The sequence below is a fragment of the Heteronotia binoei genome, chromosome 15 (genome assembly GCF_032191835.1).
Source record: "Heteronotia binoei isolate CCM8104 ecotype False Entrance Well chromosome 15, APGP_CSIRO_Hbin_v1, whole genome shotgun sequence".
NCBI lineage: Eukaryota > Metazoa > Chordata > Lepidosauria > Squamata > Gekkonidae > Heteronotia > Heteronotia binoei.
Window position 1 is genome coordinate 65,273,536 of NC_083237.1, and position 14,541 is coordinate 65,288,076.

At 50.5% G+C, this 14,541-nt stretch overlaps 1 non-coding gene across 1 annotated transcript; it reads left to right on the top strand.

Annotated features, from left to right (window-relative positions):
• TRNAS-GCU (transfer RNA serine (anticodon GCU)) lies at nucleotides 1–75 on the top strand. The gene has a single exon. It is a non-coding gene; the product is annotated as a tRNA-Ser (tRNA).
• The last annotated feature ends 14,466 nt before the right edge of the window (nucleotides 76–14,541 follow it).

A 14,541-nucleotide genomic window follows, 5' to 3' on the forward strand; every position in this document is an offset into this window, starting at 1 on the left:
GGAGGGATGGTGGCTCAGTGGTAGAGCATCTGCTTGCTAAGCAGAAGGTCCCAGGTTCAATCCCCGGCATCTCCAACTAAAAAGGGTCCAGGCAAGTAGGTGTGAAAATCCTCAGCTTGAGACCCTGGAGAGCCGCTGCCAGTCTGAGAAGACAAGATTGACTTTGATGGACCAAGGGTCTGATTCAGTAGAAGGCAGCTTCATATGTTCATATCCCCTTTGAAAGCCACTTTTGTTCATGGCTGTTGCTGCATCCCTGTGAGGTAGATGAAGATATTGGATTTATATCCCGCCCTCCACTCCAAAGAGTCTCAGAGCGACTCACAATCTCCTTTCCTTTCCTCCCCCACAACAGACACCCTGTGAGGTAGATGAAGATATTTGATTTAAATCCCGCCCTCCACTCCGAAGAGTCTCAGAGCGGCTCACAATCTCCTTTCCCTTCCTCCCCCACAACAGACACCCTGTGAGGTGGGTGGGGCTGGAGAGGGCTCTCACAGCAGCTGCCCTTTCAAGGACAACTCCTACAAGAGCTATGGCTGACCCAAGGCCATTCCAGCAGGTGCAAGTGGAGGAGTGGGGAATCAAACCCGGTTCTCCCAGATAAGAGTCCACACACTTAACCACTACACCAAACTGGCTCTCCAATTTGCATATTAAGCCACATCCCCCTGACTCCAAACCAGCCGGAACTGCATTCCTGTGTGTTCCTGCTCCCCCCCAAAAATCCCTGGCAGCCGCTAAGAAGCCGTGCCTTGCAGTGGCCGCACCCTCTTTCTGGAAAGCACCATGGGTGCCAGGGAAAGTACTCGTGGGTGCCACGGTGTCTGCAGATGCCATGTTGGAGAACAGTGGGCTACAGCTTTAGAAGCGATAGCAAGTCTTTTACATCAGAAAACCAGGAGTCAGTGAAGATCTATTTCAACTGGTGAGACATGCTCCTTTGAGTTGACAACTGCTGGGAACAGAGAAACATTCTGAACCTTCGAAGCTCCAAAGAGTTTTCAGCAGAAACGCAGTTAGATAACTTTAGATCCCAGATTAAGTATACGTTGCCCCATAAATGGCAACCTGTACTTCAGATGCAAAGCTTTAGTTTTGCCACACACCCAGAGAGTTTTGTGAGCCCAGGCCCTGAAGTCCAGTCTAGAAAGATCTGATGGGTCCACTTGGACATCACTGCAATATCCCAACCAGGATTCAATTCAATGCCATCTTCTGGGCATGGAGCTGGGTATGTGTGTGGGGGAAGCATTTGTGAGTTTCCTGCATTGTGCAGGGGGTTGGACTGGATGACCCCGGAGGTCCCTTCCAACTCTCTGATTCCATGACTGCATGAACAACCGGGATCAAATCATTCCTCTCTGGTGGAAGGTCAGTCAGACAGTTCACGCGTATTACTTACGTTCGCATATCCTCTTGCTAGGGTGTGATCAAAATTGTATTCAATTTTGGGCACCACATTTTAAGAAGGATATATTTTATGTTATTTATCTTATAGTATTTTTTATTTTATTGGATTTATATCCCTCCCTCCCCGCCGAAGCAGGCTCAGGGCGGCAAGCTGGAACGGGTCCAGAGGAGGGTGACAAAGATAGTGAGGGGTCTGGAGACCAAGTCCTATGAGGAAAGGTCCTATGAGGAGAGCCAGTTTGGTGTAGTGGTTAAGTGTGCGGACTCTTATCTGGGAGAACCGGGTTTGATTCCTCACTCCTCCACTTGCACCTGCTGGAATGGCCTTGGGTCAGCCATAGCTCTGGCAGAAGTTGCCCTTGAAAGGGCAGCTGCTGGGAGAGCCCTCTCCAGCCCCACCCACCTCACAGGGTGTCTGTTGTGGGGGAGGAAGGTAAAGGAGATTGTGAGCCGCTCTGAGACTCTTCGGAGTGGAGGGCGGGATATAAATCCAATATCTTCTTCTTGAAGTAGCTGGGGATGTTTAGCCTGGAGAGGAGGCAGCTGAGAGGTGATATGACCACCATCTTCAAGTACTTGAAGGGCTGTCATCTAGAGGATGGTGTGGAATTGTTTTCTGTGGCCCCAGAAGGTAGGACCAGAACCAGTGGGTTGAAATTAAATCAGAAGAGTTTCTGGCTCAACATTAGGAAAAACTTCCTGACGGTTAGAGCGATTCCTCAGTGGAACAGGCTTCCTCAGGAGGTGGTGGGCTCTCCTTCCTTGGAGGTTTTTAAACAGAGGCTAGATGGCCATCTGACAGCAATGAAGATCCTGTGAATTTAGGGGGAAGCGTTTTTGAGTTTCCTGCATTATGCAGGGGTTGGACTAGATGACCCTGGAGGTCCCTTCCAACTCTATGATTCTCTCAGCAAGGACGGCTCAGTGTCCTGTTATGGGAAGCATGATCAGGCCCCAGCACTTCTGTATCCTGCTGTGCTCAGAACTTTCTTCTCGTGCAATGCTGTGTCGGCAGGGCAGGGGTGTCCCGAACTTTTCTAAGCCTGGGAGTGCTTTGGGATTTTGATGCAGGGCAGTGGGCTGAAGTACAAAATGGCCACCGTGAGAGGCACAGCTAACAAAAATGGCTGCCATAGGAGGTGCAGCCAACCACACAATGTTGAAGAGTGAGTTAGGGATGCCAGGTCCCCCACGGCTGAGCTGATCTAGAGATCTAACGAAGCCAAATGTGAGTCCAGGGGCACCTTTAAGACCAACGAAGTTTTATTCAAGGTTTTGCCCACCGTTGAGTAACCAGAGCCGGCTCTGACGCATCTGGAATTCCAGTTCTGACTCTTTCCAGCTCTGGATGGCGATTATGCTGTATTAAGCAGCACGAAAAGAGGCCGAGGGGAGCATAGCAAGAAAAGGAGGAAGGAGGGGAAGGTGCTGCCCCCAAAGTGGGGAACACAGCTAATTATTTCCCAGGCAGCAAATCTCTTACACGGCATAACATTTGTTGTGGGCCCTCAAGAGGATCCCAAGCCCTCTCAATAGCCGTCCCCTTTGGCATTTCTCTTGCCATCTGCACATTTGAGTGGGGGGGGGGAGGGAAAAGGCAGCCAGAGGCATCACCCCCTTCAATGCTCATGAGGACTCGTCTTTGTCCCCCCACCCCCCATGTTTTTTCTGATAGAAGCTGGGATTGCTTCTGGCTGCCCCACCACTGGGCAGATTTTGCCAAGCTCTATGGCATGCTGTTGGATCGGACAGACTGCAAGGATCAGAAACCAAATCCTGCAGCTCCAGAAAACACACATGCAGAGACAGGAGCCCAAAGAGATCAGGTTACCAAGTCTTTGTCCCTGTGCCTGAAATAGAGCCTCCTGTGCAAGGTTTGGGGGGGCGCTCAGGCCTGGAACATGGACAGCTTAAGTCAAAGAGAACCTTTGAGCATGTGCCATGTGCCCCTCACTCTATAGTAAGCCCACCCCTGGGAAAGGAAACGCACTTCTCAGCCCTACACCGGTGACCCTGCAGTCAATCTGTTTCGCACCAAACACAAACTTCCAAAAAGGGGAACCTCTCTAATAAAAAAAAAAGTGTGCAATGCAGCTAGGGTTGCCAATCCCCAGGTGGGGGCAGGGGATCTCCCGGTTTGGAGACCCGCCCCCCGCTTCAGAGTTATCAGAAAGCGGGGGGAGGGGAGAGAAGGGAAATGTCTGCTGGGAACTCTGTCATTCCCTATGGAGATTTATTCCCCTAGAAAATCATGGACAATTGATCCGCAGGTATTTGGGGCTCCAGGGGGGCTGTTTTTTGAGGTAGAGGCACCAAAGTTTAAGTACAGCATCTAGTGCCTCTCCCCAAAATACCCCCCAAGTTTCAAAACGATTGGACTAGGGGGTCCAATTCTATGAGCCCCCAAAGAAGGTGCCCCTATCCTTCATGATTTCCTATGGAAGGAAGGCATTGAAAAGGTGTGCCGTCCCTTTAAATGTGATGGCCGGAACTCCCTTTGGAGTTCAGTTATGCTTGTCACAGCCTTGATCTTGGCTCCACCCCAATGTCTCCTGGCTCCACCCCCAAAGTCTCCTGGCTCCACCCCCAAAGTCTCCTGGCTCCACCCCCAAAGTCCCCAGATATTTCTTGAATTGGACTTGGCAACCGTAAATGCAGCAGTTGGCCTCTTGAAACAAAGAAAAAGGGTTACGTTATTGTTATCATTATTTGCAGAACCAACCTACAGTCAACATTGTTATATGTTCAGTTTGCCAACTTTGGGTTTGGAATTGCTTGGAGATTCACAGAGGAACCTTTTGGAGGGTTTGGGAAAGGAAACGCCCCCTCCAAGGCAGCCATTTTCTCCAGAAATGATCTCTGTACTTTGGCTATCAGTTATAACCCTGGGAGATCTCCAGGCCCCACCTGGAGACTGGCAACCCAATCGCAGCTGCTCATTAGTGAGGCAGAATTTGCCATTTTGGCACCTATTGTTACTCTGTGATTTTAGATTTTATATATTTTAAATCGGGTTTTTTTACTGCTAATTGTTTTTATGATGTAACCCGCCCTGAGCCTGTTCTACGGGAAGGGCGGGCTAAAGATCGAAATAAAGAAATAAAAATTGGGAGGAGCAAGGGAGGTGCACCTGTGGAGCAAGTCTCTCCAACGGGCTCAGCATGAGCCAGAGAAGGACGACCAGGCTTGGCTTTGTGGAGGTCTCTGGGAAAAGCAGACATGCAATGGGACCTGCCACCCAGAGCTCCCTGGGATTTGAATTTCCAGGCGTGCAGAACCTGAGCTCACCTGAGCCTCCCAGAAGCTGCAGGTTGAGAGCGGAAAAATGTTTCCATCATGGTCAAAGGCTCAGGACTCGCCCCTCTCTCTCTAGGACAGAGCGCAGAATGAGGTGGGCCTTCTGCTCCTGCCAGTCCTCACAAGTCACCAGTGTGTGCGTTGTGGGATCGCTTCTGGGCAACTGGAAAGGATTTGCCAGAGAAGAGATGGCCACAGGTCAGAAGGCAAAACCCCCAGAAGGAAGAAGGATGCATGGCTTGGAGACAGGCTATCATGGGGGAGGGGGGGTTGGGATGCCAGCCTCCCAGTTGGGACCTGAGGATTTTCTGGAATTACGTAACAGCTCATCTCCAGACTGCAGAGATCAGTTCCCCAGGAGAAAATGGCTGCTTTGGATGGGGGGAGGGAGGGACTCTGTGGCATTGGCCCCCTCTGAGGTCCCAGTCTCCCCCCAGGGCCCATCCCCAAATCTTCAGGAGTTTCTGAACGGGAGCTGGCAATCCTACACCCCCCATCCCCTGTTGCGGGCAGCTGACAGCCCTACAGGGAGGCTAGACTCTCCTGCTTTTGTTACATGCCAGGCAGGTTCCTGAGGTCCAGACATGCCTGCTAGCCCACACAGAGGATAACTGCCAAAAGGGGGTGGGGAAGGGTTCTGTCTGCCATGGCTGACCCCTCTCTACTGCTGACACACACACACCCCACCCTGAGCTTCCAGGAAACCCTTTCTGCAGAACAAAAGCTTTAAACCTCCAAAGCAGGTGACCCCGTCCCAGTGCCAAGGGTCTACAAAGAGCTGAAGAGGGAGGCTGCTGCTGGGGCTGTGTGGAGCACTTTCCAGAGGGCAACTGGAAGGCCAGTCCCAGTCACAGGAGAGAAAGAGAGAGAGACTCTGCTTTTTTCAAAGAGCAGCAGACTGCAGCAGGCAAAGGCCTCCTTTCAATTAGTCCTCTCTAGGCCAGAGGAGTCCGCCCCCCTTCCCCTGCAGCTTTGCCCTCCAAGGAAGCTCCCGCACCCCCCTTCCTCCTCCTCCTCCTCCTGGGAGGGGGGTAAGGATTCCGGGCAGCTCAGGCTGACAAACACAGCTGCAGGATCTGTGGGCCTCAGGCCTGCTCTCTGCTGGGCTTGCCTTTGGGCAGCCCCCTCTCCCATACTGGGTCACATGAGGGCCCTCAGCTGTCCTTCCAAGAACAACTGGGGGTGGGGGGGCGGGGGGGGGCAGAGGCACCCAGGTTTTGTCCACCAGGCCCCAGATGAGTCACCCTCTTGGGAGCCAAGTCCAATTCAAGAAATATCTGGGGACTTTGGGGGTGGAGCCAAGATCAAGGCTGTGACAAACATAATTGAACTCCAAAGGGAGTTCTGGCCATCACATTTAAAGGGACGGCACACCTTTTAAATGCCTTCCCTCCATAGGAAATGAAGGATAGGGGCACCTTCTTTGGGGGCTCATAGAATTGGACCCCCCGGTCCAATCCTTTTGAAACTTGGAGAGTGTTTTGAGGAGAGGCATTGGAAGCTATGCTGCAAATGTGGTGAATCCAGGGCTTTTTTTGAGCAGTTCCGGCTGGCTTGGCGTCAAGGGGTGTGGCCTAATATGCAAATGAGTTCCTGCTGGGCTTTTTGAAGAAAGGTTGAAACGCTTGGGACTCTTTAGCTTGGAGAAACGTCGACTGTGGGGTGACATGATAGAGGTTTACAAGATAATGCGTGGGATGGAGAAAGTAGAGAAAGAAGTACTTTTCTCCTTTTCTCACAATACAAGAACTCGTGGGCATTCAATGAAATTGCTGAGCAGACAGGTTAAAACGGATAAAAGGAAGTCCTTCTTCACCCAAAGGGTGATTAAGATGTGGAATTCACGGCCACAGGAGGTGGTGGCGGCCACAAGCATAGTCACCTTCAAGAGGGGTTTAGATAAAAATATGGAGCAGAGGTCCATCAGTGGCTATTAGCCACAGTGTGTGTGTATATATAAAAAATTTTGCCACTGTGTGACACAGAGTGTTGGACTGGATGGGCCATTGGCCTGATCCAACATGGCTTCTCTTATGTTCTTATGTTCTACCAAAAACGCCCTGGGTGCATCTATCTCAAAAAGAGCCCCAGATACCCACAGATCAATTCTTCATTATACTCTATGGGAATCGGTCTCCAAGGGAATAATGGAGTGCCCAGCAGCAATTTCTCTTCCCCCCTCCGGTTTCTGATGACTGAAGTGGGGGGAGGACCTCCAAACCGGGGGATCCCCTGCCCCACCTGGGGATTGGCAACCCTAGAGCCATGGCAGGAATCCGGTTCGTCCCCTGCTCCTCCTCCTCTCCACCAGCTCTACTTGTTTGCAAGGCTACCTGTGTGTGGCAGGTATACCTCTTCAGACGATAAACTGGAGACTGATCGGATTGCCAGCTCCAGGTTGGGAAATACCTGGAGATTTGGGGGGGTTGAGCCTAAGGAGAGTGGGTTTGGGGAGGGACAGGACTTGAATGGGGTCTAATGCCATGCAGTCCACTTTCCAAAGGAGCCATTTTCTCCAAGTGAGATGATCTCTGTTGCATGGAGGTAGCCTTCCCAATTCCCAGGTCCCAGTGTGGGGATCCCCTGGTTTTGCAGGCTCCTTCCTGCCCCCAGTCAGCTGGCTGGCAGTAGGAAGCCCCACCCCCAAGAGCCACCATGTGCCTTTCTACTTAAGAAGGCTAAAAGGAGATTGGAAACTGCTTGCTTTTTTGAAGGTGCATGTGCCTTTAAATCTGTAGGAGCCAGGCTGAAGGGGGGCGGGTCAATTGGTGGAACAACATAGCTGCTCCCAGTGAACTGCTAGAAAGGAAGGGAAACCAGCACAACAAAGGGAGGGTTTGTTTTACATTCTTTTTACACTGTTTATTTTGGCTGCTTTGTGTGTGTGTGTGTGTGTGTGTGTGTGTGTGTGTGTGAGAGAGAGAGAGAGAGAGAGAGGGAGACCTGCAGCTGTTGGGAGAGGATGAGGAAATTAAGACTATTCCGGGGGCCTGCACTGCAGTATTTTTATTTATTTATTTTAGGGAATATGAAAGTCTCCTGGCTCCACCTCCAAAGTCCCCAGATATTTTCTGAGTTAGACTTGGTAGGGGCGGGGCAAACTGGCAGAACAACATGGCTGCTCCCAGTGAACTGCTAGGAAGGGAAATCAACACAACAAACAGGGTTTGTTCTACATTCCTTTCAGAAGTTGTTTGCACAGTAAAATAGAGAGTGAAGACTGTAGACTAGAGTCTTTCGTTTCCCCATGTTAATTTGAAGAACTTGGTTGAATATACATCGGAGGGTTATAGTGAACAACTCTTTGGGGATTTCAAGGGCTCATAGAATTGGATCCCCGGTCCAATCTTTTTGAAACTTGGAGGGTATTTTGGGGAGAGGCACTGGATGCTTATGCTGAAAATTTGGTGCATGTAATCCCCGAAGATTTCCAGGGTCAGGTCACCTTGGTTTCTTCTTGTGTTTTTATGCATATTAATTTGTAATGAGGCTAGTGTTGGGCCCTTAAATGCTTTTAACAATTTAAAAATAAATGCATGGTTTCTTTTTTTAATCTGAAGCTATATATGCTGTTTTTCACAACTTCCACAGCTCCTGTGGTGCAGTGGTTGGAGTGTCTGATTCAGGCCTAGGTTTGAATCCCACCTCTGCCACAGAAGGTTGCCAGGCAGCCTTTGCCCAATCACTCCGTCTCCGTCTCAACCATGCCAGCTTCACAGGATTTTGGGGAGGATAAAACGGAGGCTACAACAATAAATGACAGCCTCTTTGGGCCCCCACTGGGGAGAACAGCAGGGAGCGGTGTTGACTATAAATCTCATTTTGGCAACCGTTTCCAAAGAGGTCTGATGGCTCTTGCAGTTGCTTCCTCAAGTACTGCTGCAGCTGTTTTGGCGGGAGGCAGAACTGTATTCAGCTGCAAGTGGAATTGAAATCAGGGCTCCATATAGCACTTTTATAGAGCCCTTAAAAGCGGGCTGTGGCAGTCTCCAAGGGCAAGGCCCTACTGCCAGGCCTGGTGTGTGGGAGTCGGCAAACTAGGCAATTGGCTACGGTGCCAGCTCCCAGTGGGGGCGGGTGCCCCTTTCCCACTCGCGCCGTCTGTGAGCCTCTGCCGCTCTTTTGGCTCCGAGGGATCCAATCCAATCCCTCAGAGCTGAAAGCGGAGTTCTCCCTTCCCCCGCACCCTCTGAGGTAGGGTTGCCAAGTCCAATTCAAGAAATATCTGAGGACTTTGGGGGTGGAGCCAGGAGACTTTGGGGGTGGAGCCAGGAGACTTTAGGGGTGGAGCCAAGATCAAGGCTGTGACAAGCAGAATTGAACTCCAATGGGAGTTCTGGCCATCACATTTAAAGGGACGGCACACCTTTTCAATGCCTTCCTTCCATAAGAAATAATGAAGGATAGGGGCACCTTCTTTTGGGGCTCATAGAATTGGACCCCCTGGGCCAATCTTTTTGAAACTTGGGGGTATTTTGGGGGGAGGCACTAGATGCTGTACTGAAAATTTGGTGCCTCTATCCCAAAAAAACAGGCACCCCCAGAGCCATGATTTTCTATGGGAATAAATCTCCATAGGGAATAATAGAGTTCCCAGGAGACATTTCCCTCTCCCCCTCCCGCTTTCTGACGACCCTGAAGCGGGGGGAGGGTCTCCAAACCGGGGGATCCCCTGCCCCCACCTGGGGATTGGCAACCCTAGCTGTGAGGGTGTTGGCCTGAGACTGGGGAGAGAAGGATGAAGCACCCCCATTGACCCTGGGCCAGCCAGTCACACACATCCAGCCTAAGCAGGAAGGGACAGAGGGGGGGGGGGGAGGAAGTATTTCCTTGCATGCACAGATGACATCTTCATTCCAATTGTCTCCATGAAAGAGTTCCTGACACTTTCCCTCTCACAGAGTCCTATCTTCAACTGAGATTCAGTCCATTATACAAGAAAAACATTATATATTTAAAATCACAATAGAAGGCTTTTGGAAACAAAAGTAATTTCATATTTAAATCACTGAATATAGATTATTAAGCGTGGGCCAGGGCCAGGTTCAGACCCACACCACCCCACACCACCCTAAACTGAGAAGTCTGCATTCCTGTTGGCAGCCCCAGGGAAGCAAATGCAGCCCTCACGTCTCCCGGCTGCCCTCACTTCCTTGACCCACTGACCCCCAGCCTCCAAAGCAACAGCTTCATGCCCCTCCACCATCCCCTTTCTCCTTGCTTCCTTTCCTACCTCTTCACACCTCCTGCGGCCTTCTTTCCCTTCACCTTTTGTTTCTCTGCTCACTGCCTAATCTGCTCACTGACAGCTCCTTCTGCAAGTGCTCTCTGGGCTATTGGCAGAGGCTCACCTGTGGTGGCTCCGCAGCACGTCAGCCATCCCTGGAGTGTGCCCATACTTGGGCCATCATGTGGAAGATTCCCAAGATGAGTGACTGAGAGGAGCATAGGGGAAAGGACTCTGTTGTCCTTGCAAATGCCTCTCCATTGCAGCCTCAGTGAGTGCTTTGTGAGTGCATTGTTGCCCTCTGGCAGAACTGGAAGGAGGAAGGAGGAAGCAGGAGACAGTTTGCATAGGAACAGGTAGTCATATTAAGGCTCAGCAGTCATGCAACAAAATGGTTCTGGTTTCCCAACAGCACATGACCGACCTAAGATGGTGGCAGTCAGGTGTCTGAAACAGATGTGGAGATCAAAGAGAGATCACCCAGCTCAGGTGACCCAGGTGCAGAGTCAGTGGTCAGAGCACAATATAAGTAACTGTCTAATATTTGCACTAAATCAAATGCATGTACACCCGTTGGGAGTGTGAATATCTTTATTGTTGACCGGTGGTTTTTGTAAATATTCCAGTGGTCAGAACACAGCTGGACATTGCCAGAGGTGAAACAACTGGAAAATCGCATCCCAGGGAAGTGTTTCAATGTCTATATACGTTTAATGGAAGTATTCAAGTAGCATTTGAAAATATATTGTGCCTTATGACGAATATTTTGTGCGTGTGAAGAGTTTATGGCATTGGAGAGTTTATGGCTTTGCTGAAATGAGGAGCGACCAGGTCCCCGTTAGCTGAAAGCTGAAGTCACAAGTGGAGGGCATATTCTTCTGTGGAATTGGGAATTCTTCTTGGATTTGGACTTTTAACAAATTATGTGCAGCTTCTGTATAGAGTGTTCCATTGTATAGAGTTTTGTGTAGAGTTGTTATATTGTTACAGTATATTGTAATTGGAGGGAAACATAGAACTGGAAGGGACTTCCAGGGTCATCTAGTCCAATCTCCTGCACAATGCAGGAAACTCACAAACACCTCCCCCTAAATTCACAGGATCCACATTGCTGTCAGATGGCCATCTAGCCTCTGTTTAAAAACCTCCAAGGAAGGAGAGCCCTCCACCTCCTGAGGAAGCCTGTTCCACCGAGGAATCGCTCTAATGGTCAGGAAGTTCTTCCTAATGTTGAGCCAGAAAATCTTTTGATTAATTTCAACCTATTGGTTCTGGTCCTACCTTCTGGGGCCACAGAAAACAATTCCACACCATCCTCTAGATGACAGCCCTTCAAGTACTTGAAGATGGTGATCATATCACCTCTCAGCCACCTCCTCTCCAGGCTAAACATCCCCAGCTCCTTCAACCTTTCCTCATAGGACTTGGTCTCCAGACCCCTCACCATCTTTGTTGCCCTCCTCTGGACCTGTTCCAGCTTGTCTATATCCTTCTTAAAATATGGTACCCAAAACTGAACACAATACTCCAGGTGAGGTCTTCCCAGGGCAGAGTAAAGTGATATCATCACTTCACATGATCTGGACACTAGACTTCTGTTAATACAGCCCAAAATTGCATTTGCCTTTTTAGCCACCGCATCACACTGTTGACTCATGTTCAGCGTATGACCCACTAAGACCCCGAGATCCTTTTCGCACATACTACTGCTAAGACAAGTCTCCCCCACCCTATAGCCATGCATTGGATTTTTCCTGCCTAAACGCAGAACTTTACATTTATCCCTGCTAAATTCATTTTATCGGTTTTAGCCCAGTTTTCCAGCCTGTCAAGATCATCCTGGATCCTGTTTCTGTCTTCTACTGCATTTACACAATTTACACAAGAGCCCCATGGTGCAGAGTGTTAAAGCTGCAGTACTGTAGTTCTCTGCTCACGACCTGAGTTTGATCCCTGGTGGAAGCTGGGTTTTCAGGTAGCTGACTCGAGGTTGACTCAGCCTTCCATCCTTCCGAGGTCGGTAAAATGAGTACCCAGCTTGCTGCGGGGAAAGTGTAGATGACTGGGGAAGGCAATGGCAAACCACCCCGTAAAAAGTCTGCTGTGAAAATGTTGTGAAAGCTAACGTTCCAACATTAGAGTTGGAAACGGCTGGTGCTTGCACAGGGGACCTTTCCTTTCCTTTTCCCAATTTAGTATCGTCTGCAAATTTTACAAGCATTCCCTCTATTCCTTCAATCCAAATCATTCCGTTGCCCCCAGAGTGTTCCTAGGACCCAAGAGAACATCAGAAGGGCCCCGGCTGCATCAGGCCAGTCTGTCATCCTGTCTCACTCAGTGGCCAACCAGATTGTCTGGAGACAAGAGGTTGCCAGGTCTGGGTTAGAAAATACCTGGAGACTTTGGGGTGAAGCTGGGAGGGGTGGGGTTTGGGGAGGGGAGGGGCCTCAGCAGGATACGATGCCCTAGAGCCCACCCTTCCAAGCAGCCATTTTCTCCAGGGGAGCTGATCTCTGTCAGCTGGAGATCCCCAGGCCGCACCTGGAGGCTCGCTACCCTAGCACCAAGGCCTTCCCCTGATGTTGCCTGAGCCTCCTGGCTCCTCAGTCACCATTTGCTAGTAACAAGAGACACCTCTCCTCCTGCATCTATCTAATCCCCTTTTAATGCCGTCTAGGCCTGTGACCGTCAGCACATCCTTTGGCAGCAAGTTCTGCATTTTTTAACTGCTCCCCGTGCAAAGAAATATTTCCTTTTGTCTGTCGTGAGGCAGAAGTTCAGCAGATGTAGCCCTTCTTGGCAGGCAGAAAGGGCACTTAGGCCAACTAATGGGCCTGATTAATTTCCGGGAAAACCTGGCCATTCTAACCAGCCAACTAACCAACTAACTACACACGCAACATATTTTGAGGGGGCGGGGGAGTTGCTCTCCCTCTTTTTGCTGCCAAGTGTGAGGTTAGGAGAAGCAGATTGACAACTAGCTGGTGGGCGAGAGGACCATAAATCAAAGTTTGTCTTGAAGGGTCAAGCTATTCCTCCCTTCCCCCCCCCCCACCCAATGGGTCTTTGATTCTGGGCACCTCCCCCACTCCTGACAGCAGCACCATGGTTTCAATTACGCCCTGAAAGGCAGTGGGGCCTCTGAGGGACGGGGCTGGCCCGGCTCACTCTCAACAAAAGCTTAAGTTACAGGAAAAGGAGGGAGTGAGCGAGCAAGAGAGGGAAAGAAAGGAAGAAAGAGAGGCCAGGGGGGCTGGGTGGGGATTGGGAAGAAAACCTCCAAAGGCAAGGAGGGGGGAAAGAGAATGTCAGCACAAAGCAGGCCAAGTGAGCCAGATAAGACCAGGGTGTCGGGCACACATTTGGGGCTGGGTGAGAAAGACGCTCCTTTGTGGCCACAGCTTCTCAGCTGCAGTTTCTCCAAGGCTGGGGCGATCCGGAGTTATTTAGGAGCAAAAGTCTCCAAGCAGCGCGGACAGTCCCCACAAATCTTTTCAGCCTGATTTCAACATGATGCTGGTGAAGGCCAGAGCATTTGCGCAGTGGCTCTTGGAATGGGGACTGCTACCTGAGATGTTCCCCGGGGGAGGACTTTTCGCCTTGCCGCAGTCACATGGAATTCAGGTCCAACTATTTCCATGGTGGAATTGCATTTGCGCTTTAGGAGACTTTTGCTCCTAAATAACTCCGGATCGCCCCAGCCTTGGAGAAACTGCAGCTGAGAAGCTGTGGCCACAAAGGAGCGTGCTAGAGACACCAGGACATGTGTGGAAAACATCACAAAGCCCCAAGCAGAAGGGGCCAGACCAGATGGGATAACCGGCACAGAAAAGGTCCCAGGCAAATTTCACAAATTGCACCATCCTCACATTTCCCCCCCTCTTCTCCCTCCCAAATAAAAATTCAGCAGCAGGAAGGGCCTGGATTTTGCAACTGAAGATTTTACAGCCTGCATTTCTTTCGTTTTATTTCTGCTCAGCATACCAGGCATTGAAGCCCTGCTGCGTCCCAGAAATCTGGACTCTCAGATTCACTGGCCTTCACCCAGATGTCCCTGGTCAGATCTCATAAGCCCAACAAGGTCAGCCCCGGTGAGAGAACTTGGAGGAGAGACTGCCAGAGGCAGGCAACGGCAAACCACTGGATGGCCCTAAGTCCACTGTGGCCCTTTCCTCCTCCAGTCCCCCCCCCCCCAAGTTCACTTCTCCTTGCTTGCATGTTGGGAGCCTACTGATACAACCTTGCAAATCAGCAGTGCAGCAAATTCTGCAACTGCATGGAATACAGGCATTGGGATTGCCAGTTCCTGAGGTAGGGTTGCCAATCCCCAGGTGGGGGCAGGGGATCCCCCGGTTTGGAGACCCTCCCCCCCCCTCAGGGTCATCAGAAAGTGGGGGGAGGGGAGGAGAAATGTCTGCTGGGAACCCTATTATTCCCTATGGAGATTTATTTTCATAGAAAATCATGGAGAATTGATCCACGGGTATCTGGGGCTCTGGGGGGTCTGTTTTTTGGGGTAGAGGCACCAAATTTTCAGTACAGCATCTAGTGCCTCTCTCCAAAATAACCCCCAAGTTTCAAAACGGTTGGACCAGGGGGTCCAA